Genomic DNA, 18,632 nt, shown 5'->3' with positions numbered 1-18,632 from the left:
GGTTCCACAAAGAGCCCTGGAGGCTAAAGATAACTTGGTCCAGAGAAGAGAAGGCCATGAGATGGCCCAGGAATAGATGCTCTTCAAGGTTCCAAAGGGTCCTTAGGCCCAGGAAAAGGAACGCAGCTCTCAGGCTCCATGGAGCCCACTATCAAGAGAAGGTAAGAAAACACATCACGGGACAGCCACAATCAATCAACAAATGTCTATCAAACACCTACTCCCTGGAAAACAAGTGCCAAGAGGCTGCTCTTGGCAAGAACTAATTCAAGGAAGGTGAGGGGTCAGAGGATGGAGGAATCCCTCAAGAAAATGAATTGACCCAGAGTAAAATGGTGGTACTTGGTGAGAATTCTTGATATAAGACAAAGGTTCAATTAATGGACACCTGACACTACTTCTACCCTGCAAATGGACTCAATCCCACTCAGCCCTTTGACCTGGGCTGGACATTGAACCCTGAACTTGTCTCAAATTAGGTCCCAATTCCAGTCTCAGAGGACTCCCCTGTCCCAGCTACAAACTAACCTCGAGACTGAGCCCTGGTCCCAGCTACAGGTTCTTCCGAACAGTGCCTCGTGAGCCCACAAATCTCTGAAAATGGATTCACCTCAAAGAATCCAAAGACCAGTAGCATTCCTTAAAATGGTGAAATAGTCCCACACCTCTGAGGCATACTGGCTTCTCGAAGCAGCTACAAAGACCCGGGCTGAATCCCTCTCAAAGCCCAGAGCAAGCAGACTCTCCCCTCCCTGCTGTGGGAAGGTCTTCTGTTCAGATGTGGCCCTGCGCCATCCTGAGCTCTTTCCAACATGAGAAAGAGAACCTGAAAGGAGGTCAGTGGACCAGGGGTTAACCCGACCCAGAGTCAAGACGCCGTTGGAGACAGAGATACAGACTGTGGCAAGAGAGTGTAACTGGTGCTATGCAAGGAGCATCTCACTCCGTTCTCCCAACAAAACTGGGAGGAGGTAGATTTTGCTGTCATTACCCACTCGTTACAGATGAGGCAGTTAGGTAACAGAGAGGGAAAGTAACCGACTCAAGGACACACAGCTGGTAAGCAGTAGAGTCAGGGTCAGGACTCACAGCCTGCCTGTGAGCATTACGCTGTAGTAGCTGTCCCTCCTCAAGGAGGAGGAGGTTTGGGGTCCTCGGAGGAGGTTGAGAAGGACGAGGACGGGTTGGAAGTGGGTGGGCAGTTCACCTCGGTAGAGCAACATTCGCAGAGGGGAGATCAAAGGAAGGAGACCAGATGCCTGGGCAGTGAGTGCCCTGGGCCAGGGGCAGAGGCCGGAAAGACAGATTCAGAAGGGCTTTGAGTGCCAGGCTGAGGAGTCGGCCTCCATCCTGCAGGCAATGGGGACTTACAGAGGGCTTCTGAGCAGTTGGACTGAAACTCCATGAGAGTAGCATTTGAGGATAGCAAGTCGGGCCAGGTGTGCAGACCACAGCGGGCAGACAGAACCACCATCCAGGGAGCTGTGACATGTCACCAGAGCTCTTTGGACATGGAGCAGCCCCTCTGTCTGCCCAGCCCAGGGTAGGACCCTCCTGTTTAGATCAAAACCTTGTCCATGTCTAGGAAGCTTTAGGTGAGGGTTGAGATCAACCCTCACCTATGCAGTGTTCCCAGATGGATCTGTCAGATCTGAGGGCCACCTGCACTGCTGTTGATTTAAGTTTCCTTAAGTCAACTCTCTCATTCTCTTTTCCTTTACTCAAGTTTACGTGAACTGAAAACTCTATATCATGGCATTGATATTCTACCTTTTCCTCCAATGCACATTAAAATAAATACATTACAAAAATGTATAACTATTAAGACGAAAAATATTTACCCGTGTTCCACCTAAAATCACCCCAGGGACCTCTGCACTTAGGAAATATTGGTGACCCTCCCCCGGCTCCCCCACTTGAAGCGACCTCATTCAAAGATTGAGGTCACATTTGGAAAAAGCAAGTCAGAAATCACAGAGCCAAGGGAGGGGAGGAGACCAGGCATGGGGGGTGGGGTGCTCTGTAAACCAGGCCCAGCCGGCCGGGTGCTGGTGGGTATGAGACTGAGGGGCTGGGGGCAGCAGAGCGAGCTGCCCGGGGAAGTGGATGAGGTCTTGTTGAGAGCCGTGGCAGCTAGGCAGTGTGCAGAGACCAGGCTGCAAGTGTAAAGTTCCCAATAACTTTTATGGATGGTTTCTTAATAAACATTTGAGCCATCTGTCTGGACTGGAACATCCATTATCCCAGGCTCCTGGAGATGGGGCTGGGGGAGGGGCTGCTGTCTCATGCACCTCTCCCACGATGTCCCCTCTCCCCATCCTCGACTTGTCCCCTTGTTCTTCGTTTTTGTCATAATTGGAATAGCTTCCGTCTGCTGAGTGTCGACTGAGCCCAGCGCTGTCGGTTGTGGTCTACATTCTGCCTTATTTAATCCCCACAATTACTTTATAAGGCAGGTGCTTGAATGGTGCCACTTTTACATCTCCAGAGACGTGTAAGCACGTCAGGTTGCAGAGCTGCTAAGTGGCAGAGCCTGGCTAGCCCTTTGGGCCCAGATCTGTGTGACCCCCAAGCCCACGCTCTGAGCCACCTGATAACTCTTTCTCGCCCATGGTGGCACACTGCCTGCCCTTTCCTCCTCTACTTCTCCTTTCAAAGCCAATCTCAGCTGATGCCTCTCCTCTCATACATCACTAGGGAAATACCTCCCCCCCACCCCAGGTGTCAGAACGGACATCACTCATGAATATAGCAGGCCGGTCCACAGGGCAGCTGACCTTTCTGTGATGGGACTGATTAATCTAACGCAGAGAAACCTTCTGAGCCATTGAAAGCCACTTGGATTATTGGCTCCGGCTTCAAATAAACAGGATAAATAAACTTCAACCAAAAAAGAAATGGTTCCTGGTGTCTTTCTCTGAATCTGGTGCATCAAAGACAACCGAGTTCTAGTTGGAAGCATGATCTTCTTACAAGCACCTTCCAGTGGTGTCCCTTGCTTTGTTTAGTTGATGTATATGAATTGATAATAATTTAAAAAAATATTATAGATGCTTAATGGCCTTGCTGAGCCTATCCAAAGATAGAATGTTATAGGAGAGGAAAACATCTCAAGAAGAAAGGTTCTCAGATGTCAAGAGGCAGCAATGGTGGCCTTGAAGCATTCCATCCACAGCCCTAGTAAACCCTCGACACACAGCTCATAATGAATCAGCGTGTTGCATCTAGTCCACTAAAACTAGCCAAACTGACTTCAACCCTGTATTTCTTGGGTCTGGAGTTTTGTAGGACCCATTTGATCTGTGAATGCATAATTAAAAAAAAACCCAGTGAGGAAGCAGCCAGCTGGTAGTTATAACCCATGAATAGGAGGTGCTCTCATCCTCTGTACAGAAAAAAAGTCCATTTAGATTATTCAAAACTCTGGATCGACTGATGCATATACGTGTGCACAGCCATGACCTCTCTTACTTTGTGTTTGCACGCAGATTATAAGCTTCCTCAGGGCAGAGACCATGGACCAGGGAAGTCCTTCTCCTTCTAAGATGGAGACCAAGTCAGAGAGGTCCTCAGGTCCATGGGATGCCATGTCCATGTGTCACCCTCTGATTAGCATTTGGCTCGCAGGGCTGTGGGCCTCTGGGGTTGGAGGACCCACGTTTGTTCTACTCTAACACAATCACGAAGGATAAAAGATGGAAAGATAAAAACCTTAGCTAAGGAATCTCAGCAGCTGATGAGCTCACGTACCAGCCATCCAATAGATGGGGGTGAAGCCCTGGGCCAGGCGTCAGGCCTGAGAACTGGTCTGGTTCCTCCCTTTGCCTGGTCTATGAAGGCTGCTCAGAGGGAAGAATCATGGACCCAGGCTCTGGACGGCTTCACTGAAGGACAGAGAACACTTGTTACAAGCAGTTCTTCAGGGTTGAAATTCCACTTCAGGTCTCAGTACCTAAAGGCATTTTTCTTCCTTATTTATGTTTCCTGTGGAAAGTCTGAAGAAAAACCTGTGGAGCATCTTTCGAGCGTGCATTTGGAAGGGAGGAAATATGTTCCCTCTCTGCTGGGCAAACACAGCAAACATTGGTGCTTTCACAACTCGGACACAAGCTGGTTTTCAAAGCCTCCCGCTTGGCAGCCCCGAGGAGCTCGTCGGAGGGGTGAGAGGAGCAGCACCTGGGCCGAGGAGGTTTGCTTTGGAAGCGGAGCTTGGAATCTGTGAGCCTTCTACTCCAAGCACATCCAAACGGAGCGGCCACGGACCCCTTCGGCACAAGCTCGCTCAGGCAACTGGGGCTCTGTCTGCCCGGAGGGCCAAGGGCCTCGGATGACCGGCTCCCTGATCCCATGAAGCCTATGCTGGGGTGTTGGAGGCTTAGCAGAGAGGATGCAGATGAACAAAGATGGCCTCAGGGACTCTGGCCCCCCCCTCTCGGTGATGCTGAGGAGAGAGGGTGGAGGTGAGGGCGAAGGGGACATGCTTCTGCACCCACAAATATTTCCAGGCTTCCAAACACTAATCAGGGAAACCACTGGGCAGCAGATGCTCCAGTAAAGCTAGAACTGTGAGATGGCAGCTACCCACTGTGGGCTGTCTGTTTCTTTCAATGTGGTCTGCAGCAAGGGTTTCCTTCCCCCACCCCGCCCCGCCTCCCTCCCTCCCTTCCTTCTTTCCTTCCTTCCCTCCATCATTTCTTTCATGAGAGAATAATATAATAAACTCGCAAGCACCCATCAATAGCAATGATCAACTCATGGCCAATCTTGTTTCACCTATAACTTCACCTACCCCACCCACTCCATGGCCTCCAGCTGGAATCTATTGAAGCAAATTCTAGACATCATCTGATCCATAGATATCTAGATTCTTTTTCCTTTAAGTATTGGACTCTGACGAACACCAAGAACCCTCCTTCCCCTAGGCCTATGTATACATTTGCAAATCACCGCAGGGGTTCAGGGAACATCTGTAAATTGAAAACCTCTGTTATATAGGATAATCTCTATCTCCAAAGGAGAACTTTCCTTTTGAGATCTTGGAACTCTCAGCTGTTCCTTCTAAGGAGATGTACTTACTTGTTTTATTTGCAATGGCTGTTTATTGAGTGCAGGGGAGCATGCTGGGTAATTGTGGGGAGAGGTGAAAGAAGCCAGCTGCCTCCCAGGTGCTTTCAGTCCAGTGGTGGGGTGGAGAGGGGGAGCCGCAGAAAGGAGCCCCCAGGCTGAGGGTGCAAAAACTCTGCCTTGAGAGGAGGAGGAGCCTCTTCTGCATAATCTCTCCTGGGGGGTTGTTTATTGGCCAGCATCAGTTAGGTTTCTTTGCTGCTGCTGTTAATGTGTTTGTTTAGGGTCTGTTGTAATGTCTCTAAGATAAGGACCAGCTCAGTTTACACTCCACCTTCAGGAACTGGGCTTGGGGCCTAGGGTACCTGTGAGGGAAGCCAGGTGGTGACCAAAGGCCTTCCTGGGCTCCTGAAATTGGCAAGGAAGACACTGCGAGGATCAGCCAGTGCACAGGGGAGAAGGGCTTCCCTCCGGGCTGGACACATAGCCAGATTTTTTAATGAGGAAACAAACTTTGTTCTCTCTTTGATTTTCTTTTGAGAGGAGGTATGGGAGCAAAGACATTTTTGATGCGGGATTCTTTGGAGAGCGCTTAGAATCTTTCTGATCCTTTTTTTTTTGCGATACACGGGCGTCTCACTGTCGTGGCCACTCCCGTCGCGGAGCACAGGCTCCGGACGCGCAGGCTCAGCGGCCATGGCTCACGGGCCCAGCCGCTCCGCGGCATATGGGATCCTCCCGGACCGGGGCACGAACCTGCGTCCCCTGCATCGGCAGGCGGACTCTCAACCACTGTGCCACCAGCGAAGCCCTTTCTGATCTTAATAGCCAACTTTTTGCTATTCCCCCACCCCCATCCCGTCCCACCCCAGTGTCTGCAAACCCAGAGACCGGCAGTCAAGTCCAAGTGGCACCTAAAGAAAAGACAGGCTGTGGTGCTGGTGCACGGGGACCTAGGCCAGTGAGGCAGCAGGGGAAGCACTGAGACAGGCACGAACACGCTCTGGAAGTGACAACATAGTAAAGATGGCATTTGCACCAGTCAGGAAAGATAGACTTCTCAATAAATGTCCTGGAACAACTGGGCAGACACTCAGGGAAAAAAGTTAAAGTCAGATTTATACCTCACCCCTTAAAGTGAAATAAATTGCGTATGGATGAAATGTTTAAATGTAAAAATTAAACTACGAAGAAAACTCAAAGAAACCATGAGGAAAACTTTAAATCTGTGAATTAAGCCAGAAATCAAAATAAAATAATTTTGACCATAAAAAATAAAAGGTTTTTGCATGGCAAAACAAAAAACAAAAAAATCACCATTGGCAAACTCAAAAGACAAAATGTTAAACCATGAGAAAATACTTACAACTATTATTGCAGCATTATTTCATCAAAAGACTAGAAATGGCCCAAATGTCCATCAAAAGAGGATTGGTTAAATAAATTATGGTTTATCCACACAGTGGAATACTAAGCAACCAATAAAATAATGAGGCCATTTTTATGTGTTGATATGAAACCATCTTCAAGATACAAAAAAAAAAAAAAAAAAATGAAGCCCCATGTAGACCAGTGTGTAGAGTATGTTACTATTTGTGTTAAAATGATACTTACCATTTGTAATGCGAGGGGGGGAACAGTTGCTGAGCTATGCTTGGAATCTCTGGGGAAGGATACCTGAGAACTTGTCATGTTGGTCTCTTCTGGGAGGGGAAGTAGCTGACCGGGAGGGAGACGTCACTTTTTGCAACTTTGGAATCTTGAATCATGTGAATGAATTACCCATTAAAAATAATAGTAAAGTTATGATATTTTTTCTTTAAAAAAAAAAGAAGAGAAAAGAAAGAAGAAAAACCAAGAGTACTTTGCTTTCTTTGTAGATGATGCAATGCTGACCCAACCTGGTTCATGGTGAGATGGCATCTCACTGCACTCTCCTCTCCTTCTTTATGGGCTCTCCCAGCAGCCACGCTCACAGAGATTTTTAGGGAACAGTTGTCTGTAAAAGCTTACCACCAAACCACGATTTCCATAAACTTGGGTTTCCAAGCCTTTCTTTTGAGTGGGGGACAGTTGATCCTATAGCTAGAGGATGTGACTCACAAGCAGCACTGATTCTGGGCAGGGACCATGTACTCTTTCTAAGAAAACTGTGTGCTTTACATGACTATGCAATGGAGAACCCTGGAGAAACAAAAGAGGGTTATCCCCAGTCAAAAAGTTAGAGGGGAGAGAGAAAGAGAGATTGAGAGAGAGAGAGGACGGGGAGGGGAAGGAGAGAGAAAACAAAAAGAAGCAACTGAGTGTCCATCAACCTGTGACTGGCGCGCCATCGTGCACCCATGCAGAGGAACGCCGTGTCACGTGACCATACAACGAAAGAAGAGGTGCTTCATCAGGGCCCAGTTGTTGCATATTGTTCACGCTTTACGTGCCTAAGGCTGTGCTTTATGCCGTGAGCGTGGGGTGAGGAAAAGAACCACAGGTATGGTGAAGCTTTATCAAAGAAACAAAACTATTCTGAAGAATGTCAGCCTGGGTTTGGAAAGGATGGAAGGGGCTTCCTCACTTCCAAAGTGGTACAGGTGAGAGAGGGTTGGGCCGGGGAACTGGCCCACGTTTTAGCCCGTGTTTCTACATCTCTTGTTACCTCACTGCAGTATCCCTATTCTGATACTATCATCAATAGCAATCTGTTATTTAGGGAATAATTTTGCAGTTTCTCAAATGTGCAAATATTGCTTCTCTGACTGGACAATAACAAAGCAAGAGTGTTATGAGTCCGCAAGTTCAGCTCCCTGCCTGTTGAAGCGCTCCACGTATTTGGAGAAACAAGACCTCACACTTGAAGTCGACAGAGAAGAAGGGGGTAGACGTAGTTGGAAGGCCCAAGCTCTTCTTTTGCCTTTGGTCAAAACTAGCGCTGCTTTGGTCAAGTCCCTGCCCTTCCTGCCAGGGCCAGCCAGGTCTAGGGTGAGAGGCACGTAAGACGCTTGCTTTGGGTGCAAACTTTTAAGGACACACAAAAAAAGCCTTAATAATCAAGATAAAGAGTATTTTAAAAATAAAAATTAATACCAAAAATCCATGATGAACAGAATGTCCACCTTTGACATTATGGCTCCCAGCTCTGCTCCCTAGGTCTCATTTCTCCATCTCTAAGTCAAGAGGGTTGGACCATTTGACCTTCCAGTAGCCTGCTGGGCCCTAATGATTTACGGCTCAGTAATGAAGTACCATTGAAGAATTAGGGAGCATTTAGCAAAGTGCTAGTTGTGCAGCCTAGATAACAGTACAGGTGGGTGACAGGGAGTCTTTGTCAAGTCAGTGGGACAGCAATAAAGTTAAGACAGTTGGAGGAGATAACATTTAGCCAGCTTTCTTTCTCTGTTCCCACTGGGCATAACTTACCTACGCAGCCACGGAGGGAAGGAAAATCCTCCCACCGCCTCTTTTCCTGATTCTCCCCCTAGAATTAGGTTCACATCCAGTCGGAGCAAAGAGACAGCTTCATTCAGATGTGGCTTGCGTCCAGGGGCCTGCTGGCTAACAAAACCTCCTAAGGATGTCTGGATGTCTGCAGGATGCTTGGTAACCTGCAGGTGGAGGTGGATTTGGAGGAGGCAGTAGCAGATGTCCTTGCTCTGGCTGTCCTAGGACACTCCCAGTGTTGGCCCTTACTCTTCCCTTGCCCCAAATGGGCAAAGCATCATAGCTTGTTCCCTTGTTTCTGAGGTCACCCTTGTCTTAACAGAGTCTTCTAAGGTCGACATGGAGAAGAGTTATGGATAGAAAGCTTAAGAAATTCTATGGACACGTCAAGACAAAGGGGCAAATGATCATATCGTTGTGGATCCCATTTCCACATTGCATCACTTGCATCTCCAAATTACCCAAGTCAAGGATGAAATTCCTCAGGGAGACTCTGGAAATTGACGTTCCATACAGGGGCTGCAGCTCCGTCCTTTGGGATAGCCATGCTGTTCATGGGACCCAGTTTCCTCAGAGCCTGATTTCAGATATGCTTTTCCCGAGTCTTTGCCAGCTGGAAGATGAAGACTCATCTCCTAAAATGTCATTCATCACTAGAAAGTGACTGGGGCCTTTAAGGTCCTGTTGGAATCAACAGGATGAGAGAGTCCAGCTCTTCAGGAAAATCCACCTTTTCTCTTTGGCTCCAGTGACCCTCGGACATTTCCTGAGCTACAGGGAAAGACAGCTGAAGAGAGTGGCATTGGAAAAACCAGCCGTCTCCACCCTGGATGGGAAGAATATCTCCCTTCATGGGGCTGCTCTGGGATGCCAGTGTGATCCAAGTCCCAGAGTAAGCAAGTGAACGAGCCCTTCCCAGACCTCCAGTCATCAGGCCCGTTCAGTACCCTCTGGTGGTGTGGCATTTGGATGTGTTTTGTCAAAAACATATGAACATCTCACTCAGGCATTGGAAACAAATATAAGCCCCAGCCCGTTCTTTTTTTTTTTTTTTTTTTTTTTTTTGCGGTACGCGGGCCTCTCACTGTTGTGGCCTCTCCCGTTGCAGAGCACAGGCTCCGGACGCGCAGGCTCAGCGGTCATGGCTCACGGGCCCAGCCGCTCCGCGGCATGTGGGATCTTCCCGGATCAGGGCACGAACCCGCGTCCCCTGCATCGGCAGGCGGACTCTCAACCACTGCGCCACCAGGGAAGCCCCCAGCCCGTTCTTTTACTTGCTGAGGATGAATAACTCCCTTTGGCTTCCCAGCCAGCCGGGCCCAACAAGTGAATCTCGAGGCTGAGAGATGAGGCACTGGCCCTCACACACACTCATCCATCAGAGGGTGACCCAGGCTGGCTGCGTGGCCCAGGAGCAGCCATTCTCAACCTTGGGAGCACATTGGAGTCACATGAGAAGGGGGCTTAAAAAGCACTGGTAGGGTTTCCCTGGTGGCGCAGTGGTTGAGAGTCCGCCTGCCGAAGCAGGGGACACGGGTTCGTGCCCTGGTCCGGGAAGATCCCACATGCCACGGAGCGGCTGGGCCCGTGAGCCATGGCCACTGAGCCTGCGCGTCTGGAGCATGTGCTCCGCAACGGGAGAGGCCACAACAGTGAGAGGGCCGCGTACCGCAAAAAAAAAGCACTGGTGCCTGAAATTTGGATTTAACTTGTCTGGGGTGCAACCAGAGCTTTGGGAGTATTAAAAGCTCCCCTTATTAGGAATTTGAATACACAGTCAAGTTTGGGAAGCACCGCCCCTGGACTAGTACTTCTCCAACTTCATGTGCAAGCACATGACCCTGGGCTATTGTTAAAATACAGATTCTGACTCAGTAGGTCTGGGGTGGAGCCTGACATTCTGCATGTCTAACGGTCTCCCAAGCGATATGATGCTGCTGGTTTGTTTGCAGGCCACACTTTGAGTAGCAAGGTTGTGACACGTGGTCCAAGATGGTAGCTACTAGCCTCATGTAGCTAATTAATTAAAATTAAACCCAATTAAAACTTAAAAAGTCAGTTTGTCAATTGCATTAGTCACTTTTCAAGTGCTCAGTCATCACATGTGGTTAGTGACTACCATCCTGGACAGCACAGAGGTAGAATGTTTCCATCATCACAGAACTGTTAGGCAGTTCTGTCTCAGAGCATCTCTTTGTCTCTGAAGATGTATTGGAGCAGCTTGAAATGTGGGTCATCTCTTGAAATGTGGGTCGAAGCTTTCTTGGTGCGAGGACTACAAAACACTTCTTTTGCACTCCTCACATCGCAGCTGTGCACTGGGCTTGTGGAAGATGCTTGGTTAATGCTTGCTCAGGTTAGCGCACTCAGGCTTTTGTCCACAGGCAAGCATCACATAAGCTGACTGACTGATGTCTACTTGGGCATCAATTAGCATTCTCATGGAGTTTTATCCAGGACAGCTCAATGGGCTTGTCAGAGGTTGATGACCAGGTGGCACTGGGAACGCCTCCCCTACCTCTGGCCAGCCGCTAATTCAGGCAAGAAAATGCAGGGCGATGGTGATGGCCTCTCAGAGGTGATGGCCTCTCAGAGCTTCTGCTGTTGTCAGTCCTTATAGCCTGGAAGATGGACCAGGATACACTGGTGCAGCTGATGGGCGCTTCATCTCGCAAGCCCAACTTGGAGGTGACAAATCTAGACATATTCTCTCTTCTCAAGGTATTTTTTTCTGGGTCTTGGGGAAAAGGAAGTACTGGAGGCGGCCTGCCTCCTGTGCCTGAGTAACCGCTCTGCTTCTCCTTGGGTGACTAGCATGGACCCAGGTGGAGCTGGGAGAGGGGTGCTGAGCCCAAAGGCAGAGGAAGTACCCTCTGACTTAGTCACGCTGGATGGGAAAATTAAACCCTCCAGCCAGTTGATCCCTTACCTTCACAGTGGTTGATTTTCAGATTCAACTGATGGGTCATTGATAGTGAAACTAGAATCAGGGTGAAGTGATAGAGGAAAAGGAACCGGAGCTGGTGCCTCTCATGGTAAAACCACACGCAGCTACCTCGTTTCACAGATGCAGCCTCTGAGGCTCACTGAGTAAAGCAATTGGATCAAGATCACGAGGCAAGTTAGATGCACGGGTAGGCGTAAAAATTAGGTTTCCTGACTCCAAGGCCAGCGTTCTTTCCATTGCTCCATGCCCAAGAGATTTGCAAGGATGCAGAAGCCATTCAAGAGAAGAAATAAAATATTACATCAATTTTTATCTCTAGTACAATACATATGGAGGTAGGTGTTCGTTCAATGTTTGCTAGTAAGGATGATAATGAAATTGCTGTTTTCTCATCTTCTCACTCCCAGCCACCACATCCTACTGCTAGATTCACTTGCACACACTGCTTCTGGGATAACGAAACCTCCCCCCCACCCATTACTTTTTCAATAGTAAATATGACAGGACTACACAATGTGCAGTTGTTGAATCCTCAGAGGCAGAACTGTGTATGTGGAGGAACCGTAGATACAGAGGGTCAGGGTAAATTACAGGCCGATTTTCGACTGCCAGAGAGTCGGCGCCCCTAATGCCTCTTCCCGTCAACCGTAGAGCATGGGTGCTACTGTGACCTGAGAAGAACCCGCTCCACGCTCTCCCATCTTTGAGTTAGATCCTCTGGAGCTTCTCATCAAACTGGATCAAAAAGACTTACAGGGCAATTTCCCCCCAAATCTTGGCCTTTCCACAGTTATGTTTTTGTTTAAACTGATAGGTGTTGAGAAGGTTAACCACTATCCTACCTTCTTAGGGAGAAGTTGTGCCCAAGTATTGGGTCCATGTATCCCTAGGGCCAAGTTTCCTTTTCAGGTAATACTCAATGTTTGTGGATCCCGAGTTTGTGTTACTGACTTCAAAACAATGAAAACACTTTCAATCCTATACCTCAAATCCCAGGATCTTCCACAATCAACCTAGATACTATCAGTTGTCATCCAAACTCATGGAAACATAACGGGTAAGACAAAAATGTTAACAGGACTAGACTAAATTAAAAACAGAGAAGTGAGATTGTTTCTTTATGGTATGGTAGGCAAGTGGGGCAAGGGTAAATACTTAGGGTGGGGACCACGGAAAGCTGGGAGGAAGATAATGAATGTGGCTCTGAACCTCCTCTGTGGAGTGCGCTGCCGAGGCGCCACATCTGTGTTTCATTTATCCTCACAATGAGCCCAGGAGAAAATGGCTATTATCCCTGTTTTATGGATGAAGTTCAGAGAAACCCAGTAACTCGCCCAAGGGGACAGAGCTGGGAAGTGCAGTTGCCTTGTCTAGCCTGGGCAGTGAAAGGGCGACAGTTAGGGCATGTGCCTTTCTAAGAACTTTTAGGAGAAAACCAGACAGGCATCTTGACGGGCTGGCATAGGAGGGAACTAGGGTGTAAGTGGGATTCGTTACTCTTGTTTCCATGAGAACGGAGCTCCTGTACCACTGGCTGAGGATTCCCAGGCAGGGTCCCCAAGTGACAATGAACAAAGCCGCCGTCGGGGCCTTGCTGGTGGTGTCTTAATTAAGCTGCCCGAGGAAGAAACTTACAGTTGGGGATGTGGAGGTGGGGTTGATGGCAGATCTCTGGAGATTCTAACGATTAGGAAGTAACACGTTGGCACAGATATGACGAAGCTGCCTTCGCTACCCAAAGCTGTGCGAAGAAGAGCTATTCTCAGTTAAACTCCAGGCCAGAGTGCTTCCACGTACGGCATTGCACTGAGCTGCCTCACATCGCGATACACTATGTTGCAACCTGTTGACCTCGTAGGTTGCCTCTTTATGTGACTATCTCCCCTGAGGTGGTGGTCTCCCTAAGGACAGGATCCATGTCAAACAGATCTTTCTGGGTTGGTGCTCAACACAATGCAGTGGAAGGAATGCCAGCTGAGGCATGGGAGAGGGAAATGGGCAGGAAGGGGGACAGAGTGAGGGGAGACAGTCAAAGAGAAGTCCCTGGCTTTGAGCCCAGGAGTCTGGGGGGCGGTGTCAGGGGTAGTGGGTGGGTGTCAGCAGAGGGCCTGGCCTGCAGGCTGGAGTGGGGTGCAGGCGTGCAGAGCAGGGGGGTGTCCTGTCGGGCCCTAGACAGGTGCCTCTCTCAGCAGGACAGACGAGGTGCCTTCACTGGGTTTGCGGCTGGGGAAGGGCGCACATATGTCCTCTGCTCCCTCCTGAGGTTGTTTTTGGTAGAGGAACCCACCAGAAGCTTACCACACATTCCCTTGAGCTTTTCAAGGACTTCCTGGAAGGCAGGTCCACCCCACCCACGGGGGTAGAATAAACTTGGTTTCCAGGTGCCTGGTTTTCTTGAGGGGTGAGAGGGGAGAGGCAGGGGTATGTGCCCTGCTAGGCCCAGGGGCTCCAGTCTAGCTCCTAGCTTTCCATGATAAATTCCCACCCAGGAAGAGTTCACGGGTCACGACCCTGAGTGGCAGGGCTGGTGGGAAAGAGGTAAGACATCAGCCTCCACTCCAGCTCGGCCCCGACCCTCTCTCCATGGAGTTCTGGGCTCAAGTTCTAGAATGGGTCCATCTCTTCCTGGCACCGACCCCACTTCCTATCAGAGAAATGGAAGAAGAGTGACCTCCCACCTACCACAGAAGGAGATGTTCACATGCTCACACCCCCCGCAGCACGCTTTCCAAAGTCCTGCATCTGTCTCCTCCTCGGCAAACCCTCTGTCCATCCCTCTCCCTCAACTCACTTCTCCTTTCTGCCACGCCTTAACTCAGGCCCCCTCCTTGCCACGCCGGCAGACGCAGTGCACGCACGATCGCAGCTGTCTGGAACTGAAGACAACGCCCGCTCTACTAGTCAGGGCCGCAAATGACTATCCTCCAACCAACATTTAGACCAGCGCTTCTCCAGCCTTAATGGGCGCAGGAGTTATCTGGATGCCAGATTTCCATTTGCAAGATGCCAAACCCGATTGAGTGGATTCTGTGGACCACTCTTCCGGTAGCAAGAACTTAGAACACTTACTACGCGACAGCACCGTGCTAGATAGACTTTGTGGGGAAAACCGTAAATGGAAAAATTACGGCCCCCGCTCTCAAGATGTGTGAATAGACTCAAGTAGGATTTTTCTACATGGTTGAGGGATAGACGAATGAATGAATGAATGAATGAGGGCACAACGGTATGGTATGGGCTATATATTCGTGCAAAGAGTTCGAGGGAAGGAGAGAGATAGGAGATAGAAGCCACCCACTTTCACATGTCTGGCAGGTTGTCGGTCCCTCGAAGGGTGTCCCCTGGAGCCACCATGCTGTGCCATTGCCTGACGAATGCCCAGAGCAGATCCTCCCTGGCTCTCGCAGACAGATGTGGCTGGACGACCATGACTGCTTCACATGTAACCTCTGCTGAGAGTGCTCCAGCATCTCTGCATCGAGGCAATGGTATTTTTCCCTTCACCCCATAACCGGCAAGAGCTGATGAGAGACACACGTGTCCCATTAAGCCAGAAAGCCACGTACTTCAAGAGAATGCAAGATATTGCGTGAAAGGGATTTTTTTTTTTTTTAAAAAAAAAAGTGAAATGGGAAGGTATTTCCGTGTAAAAGTACAGCTATTTCTTCAAAAAGTAAGCCTTTAGAAAACCCAGATATCTTTTTCTTTTGCCCCAAAGGCCCACCTAGTAGGAGATAAGTAGAAAAGGAAAAAATGAGAAGTAAAAAAGACAGGTCTGAGCCAGACCCAGTGACAACTAGTAGCACTCACGGAGTCCTCTGTGTCTGGCCTTTATCTCATCCCTGCTGCTACGTCTTATTCCCACTGGCCCGCATGGCTGACTCCACACTGCTCTGGGCCCCCTCCCATGTCTTCTGGGTCATCTACCCTCCTTTGCTTTCTTATAGGTGCCTCCTGTCCTCTCACTATACCTCCACATTTCAAAACCCCACCCACCCTTGGAGACTCACTTCTCCTAGGAAACCTTCCCCAGATTGCCGTATGGCTTCCAGAATGCTGTTCTTTCTGTTTTTGTTTGGTTTGCTTTTTAGGAGGAAGGAGGGTACCTTGCTTGCGGCATTTTTCACAGTCTTTTTTTCTCGTTTCCCCTGCAGATTCAAAGACAGTCTCTTAATCCTCACCGTATCTCCATTTCATACAGAAGTGGGTGTCCTGTGTGAGTGCTAAACTGAACGCGTATGGCGCTGGGACAGGACCGAAGAGACAGAGTTGGATTCTTAACGCTGTTTGCGCTGAGCCTACATAGTAACACATTTATGCTCCCATGAAATGGAATGTACGCCATGAATCTAGACACCCTACCCTGGACAGTCCTGATCCTGTTATTCTGCCCCAAAAATGCCAAAGGAAAACATAAACACATCTTGAAAAGGTGTCTGAACTGAGCCCAACCAACAGAAGCTGAATGTCGCTGAGCGAGTTGGCCCGGCCCTCCCTCCACCGTGGCTGGCTGTGTGAAGTGCGTGCATTCACCACCTGCCATATTTGGGGCTTACCTCTTTGGAATGTGAATCCTTCCTCACTTTATCACTATTTTTAAATGGCATTTGTGTAGAGGGAGAGAAAGCGATCTTTTCTTTGCAGTTTACCTACAAATATCTTTCCCAATAAGGCTGTGTCCACTATAAGTCTAAATTTAATATCCCTGTAAAAAAGAGAGAAAAATAGTGAAATAGTTATTTTGTTTATGCAACACAAAATGGTTTAATCCACCTGTCTCACTGAGTTGGTCTGATTTGGGGTAGATACACTGATTGTGTCTGTTTAATTGCTAACTGTTCTACCAAGCCTGCCGTACTTAGAGATGTAAGTGAACAACGAAGGCCACGTGGGACCTTCATCCTTCGCCATTGACGCCTTTCTTCCACTAAGTGGGGGGAAATAGCAGCTCTTTGATTCCACTTCTACAGTTCTAGACATTGCAGTGCTTCACATCTATTTAACGCTGCTAGAATATAAGGCTTTCCACATTAAGTGAACAAACATTTACTTTGATTCTGTTTAATGGAAACCTTTCTAAAATGGAATACAAATTTCCCTGTCTCCCCGAAGAGACCATATTCAACTTGAGTTAACATTTTTTTGGACATTTAAGTTCATCATATGAACCACAGGGACAGCAGCAAATGCTATAAACCAGGATACTCCCTGGAACTACTGAGGGCTTTAGGACTATTGACCCCTACCCTACTGGCCCTAGGCAACCGTGTTTTTTATTGGTTCCTTTTCTATCTCCTGTCTTATTGAACCTTCTTGCTGTTCTTCCTGTGTTTCATCAACTGCTCTCCTGTCTTACCTTGATTTTTCTGCATCTAATTGGTGAGGTCAGATGACTATCCGTTAATGCAGTATCTAAACTATGAATTAATAGACACGGGATAAGAGGGACTCTGCTACGCATCAAATGCATAAGGTTTAGCACGGAACACAAATTCTGGCTGCCCAGAATTCTGAGCGCTACTTCTCCCCCCAGATCACAGGTTTATCTCTCCTTCTTTACAGTTTGTTGGCTATGTTCTGGATAGCGAGATTGCTGGGTAAGTAATCTCCAAATCAGTGAATTTTTTGCCTCCCACATATAGGTTCAGTCCCAGTCTGAGTCACAAATTAGGGGTTTTTAAATTGTAGATGTTTGGATTCATGGATGGGTAAAATATTAATACTGGTATTTTGTTGACTTTAGAATTTAAATAATTTCCATAGTTTATTGTGGCTTTGTCAATTTAAATTTTATTTTGCGTTTGTCAATTCTCATCTCTGATGAAAAAACTTCCCCCCCCACCATGGGGAGTAGAGAACTAAATTTTGTATTCACAAATGAACCATTATTACTGGCAAGACTCCAGAGCTCTTACATGTAGACACAGTTCACTGCAAAGATGAATCACAGAGTTAGAGGATGAAATCAAGAGCAACTTACCAACAGAAACAGGTATAATTTTTGTCCACTGATCCAGATCACTTTGAAATAGGCTTCAATTTTTGCATCTATTTTAGGGTTTTCACCCCAACCCTTTTTTTTTTTGGTTGAACTTTTATGGCCACTTGTATTTGAGGTCAGTTGTATAAATGTCTAGATTTGCTTGTATTGTATTGCTTGTATCAGAAAATATGTATTGCTTGTATCAGAAAATAAATCATATTTTGCATCTAAATGTAGTAGTCCACACGGGTTTTCTTAAATCCTCCTATGTCCTAAAATTGTGCCAGGTGACTGTGCTTGTCCCCAAGGAGCTTCTAGGCTGATTAGTAAGATAAGACCAATGAATACAGGGGGAGGAGGGAATGAAAACCACACAGAAAAGTATGTAGCTTAGAATATAGTCGTGGATACAGGCTATAAGTGCCCGAGGGATTCAGAAAGGCAGGGAGACATTGCATTCTAGAGATATCAGAGAAGGCTCTCAGAGGGGCGTAAACGCAGGGGGTCTTGAATAATGTGTGAGATTTGGTCATTCTACCTTCCAGGTGGAGAAGATAGGACCCAGGGCTCCAAGCAGGGCATGGGACAGACACCTCAGGGGGTGAGACTGGCCTTCTCCCAGCTGGGGCTGGGGAAAGGCTCAGAGCTTAAGGCAAGGTCTTGAACAGGAGGATGGGAAAATAGCCAAGGAAGGCCCATGGCAGGTAGAGGAGAAGCTGGAACCAGTGCTTTCATCCTTCACCCACCTCCATCCAGACTAGACAAAGCGTGGAGGTTATTTCTTTAAACAATGCAAGTTCCTTCACTCTCGAGCCAGCACACTTGCGCTGAAGTTAAAACTCTGCACACTTGGAATTCAGGGCTCTACTCTGAGAAGCTTCAAAGCCCAAGGCGGGGTGGAGAGAGGGAGGAAAACCCCAGAGCCTCCTGTGAAGACTGAGGCCTGGGTGGAGAAGCAGCTTCTAAGCTCTTTCAGCTTCAAGGAGGAAAGCGCTGCAGAAACCCCACCACTGGGGAGGGGATTTCTGGTTAAGTCACACTCCAAATTCTGAGTTGCATTAAAGTTTGCCTTTTTGCCTAAAGTTCTTTGGTGGGGGGGCAGGCTTACAATCCTCAGGGATAGAAAGCCGTCCAGAGGAAGAAGGCCTGCTTGGGGGCTTTTCCTCCCTGGTATTAATGGAGACACCTGGGGCCAAGAGAGAGCAC

Source organism: Delphinus delphis, chromosome 11 (assembly GCF_949987515.2).
Source record: "Delphinus delphis chromosome 11, mDelDel1.2, whole genome shotgun sequence".
In the NCBI taxonomy this organism is placed as follows: domain Eukaryota; kingdom Metazoa; phylum Chordata; class Mammalia; order Artiodactyla; family Delphinidae; genus Delphinus; species Delphinus delphis.
The sequence above is the reverse complement of the archived record's forward strand: the minus strand, read 5'-3'. Positions refer to the sequence as shown.